Source organism: Rousettus aegyptiacus, unplaced genomic scaffold (assembly GCF_014176215.1).
Source record: "Rousettus aegyptiacus isolate mRouAeg1 unplaced genomic scaffold, mRouAeg1.p scaffold_m13_p_17, whole genome shotgun sequence".
NCBI classification, from domain to species: domain Eukaryota; kingdom Metazoa; phylum Chordata; class Mammalia; order Chiroptera; family Pteropodidae; genus Rousettus; species Rousettus aegyptiacus.
In genome coordinates, this window is record NW_023416292.1 from 41,217,150 (window position 1) to 41,219,374 (window position 2,225).

General features: G+C 30.8%; 1 non-coding gene across 1 annotated transcript; it reads right to left on the reverse strand.

Moving 5' to 3' along the window:
• Positions 1-1,669: 1,669 nt before the first annotated feature.
• On the reverse strand, positions 1,670-1,788 carry LOC118612990. Its single transcript, XR_004955326.1, has one exon. It is a non-coding gene; the product is annotated as a 5S ribosomal RNA (ribosomal RNA).
• Positions 1,789-2,225: the final 437 nt, after the last annotated feature.

The following is a 2,225-nucleotide window of genomic DNA, read 5'->3' on the forward strand; positions in this document are numbered from 1 at the left end:
AGGTATTTGCTGTTACTTTTCCACTTTGAAGACGAAAAAAACTGAGGCAAGAAAAAGCTAAAATTTTCCCAAGATTAAATAGCAAGTGGTAAAATCAAGATTCCAAATATGGGGTTGGTGTGGACTGGACCTCCAGCTTGTAACATGTCCTAAGGTGGCTGTGAAGCAAGCAAAAGAGACAAACACATCAGACTGATATCAGAGGCAGGAGTTCTGAACTTACTTTTGTTGTGGAGAAAGTCAAGTGCTCCTTTGGGAATCCTATGAGAACCTTGGACTATTCCCTGGGAATGACAGAGGCTCATTTGTTTTCTCTGTTGTGAAATATAGCATGTGTGGCACATGCTATAAGGACTACAATTTATTTTTTCATTTTTTTGACAAAGGGTATTTTTTTTTGTTTCTACTTGTTTTCTTCTTTGTTTTATGTTTTATTATTATAAATGTGCCAAGCTACTTCAGATATGTTTCCAGATACACATTTGTAAAAGTTTCTTGTGGATGTAACTAGCAGTAGCAATTGCCGGGTTCTAGATTATGCAATGTTTCAAGGAACAAAGTGTAAGTCACGCTATTTATATATAATGTAATGTATAATGCCACCAACAATACTGAAATGTATACTTGCCTTACAGAACGAGTTAGGTCTCTCTTTCCCCCGCCTCCCACCATTCTCTAGAATGATTAATACTGAATTGAAAATACATATTCTTTTAAATGTTTGACAAAACTCGTATACAAATTCTTTGAGATCTCATTTATTTTTAAATTTAAAAAATTACCAGCTCAACATTTTATGTGGTTACAGAAATAAACAGATTTATTTCTTCTGAAGTTAGTTTTAACAAATTTTATTTTCCCAGAAATTCTTATATTTTCTCTCATGGAGTTATTTGTTAAATAAAATATTTTTTCTTAGTATTTTATTTCAGTTGCGACTCTATTTTTCTCTTTTCCTTTTTCATTTAAAAACTTTACTTTTAGAACAGTTTTAGGTTTTACAGCAATTTTGCTTGGCTCTGTTATATTTCATTACAATTTTTGAACATGTGTATTTCAATTTCCAAGTATATACTTTGGTTACTCTCTTTGTTATTTATTTCTAATTTAATTTCATTTTGGCAACGAAAAAATCTTGATTTGTATGATACCAATTCTTTGAAATTTTGGAGACATTGGTTATCTAGTACATGCTTAATTTTTATAAATGTCTCATATTTTTGGAAAGAATATATATTCTGCATTTGCTAAGTTCAGTCTAATACTTTTATATAAGTAATTTCCATAAGGACTGGGATTTTCTTTTTTCTGATTTGTTACATGCTGCATGTATGCTAAACTGTCTCTAGCCCTTAAAAGGCACTCAATGAATATTTGTCGAGTGAACTAATTTTAGATTGATTGTTAATTCTGTTGCTCAATTCTTGACTTTTACATATTTTTGTGAATTTATCAATTCCTCCGAGTTCTGTCCATTTTTGCTTATTAGGTCAAAAAATGTTAATAGATACATATGATTAGAATCGGTATTCTATTTATTTATTTATTTATTTATTTATTTATTTATTTATTTATTTATAATTTTTTAGGTGAGGCAACTGTTGGTTGACCTCACAGATTGCAAGGACCTTGTCAGCTTACAATTCCTTATTTTTTCTTTTGTTTTTAATGCCTACAGCACCTGGCCTTCCTACATGGTCTCCCATCTAAGTACTAACCAGGCCCAACCCTGCTTAGCTTCTGAGATCAGATGGGATCTGGCTTGTTCAGGGTGGCATGGCTGTAGACTGAGAAGAATTATTATATGCGCCCAGTAAACTGAAATTTTACCATTCAGTTCTATCTAGAAATGTTTTTGTCCTAAAGAAAACTGTGTACTGTTAAAAATAAATATATTGCCTTTTAAAATATTATTTTCCTAGTATCTTTTTTACAAATTTAAGCTGTTTTTTTGATAAGTGTGAATCTAATGCTGTAACATCCAACTAGCTGAATTGTTTTTTTAAACGATGGCTTTTAAATGGAATCTCTAGTCTATTTATTTTAATCACTGACTTAAATGGGTTCCTTTCTATTGTCCTTGTATTTTCTATTTGTTTCATATTTTCTTTTGTCCTCATTTATTGTCTTTTAAAAAATTTTTTGAGGTTTCCTTCCTTCTTCTATCTTATCCCCTCCTGTGAAAATTATAGATGTTGCATACTCTGTTTTGTTCTTTATTGGTT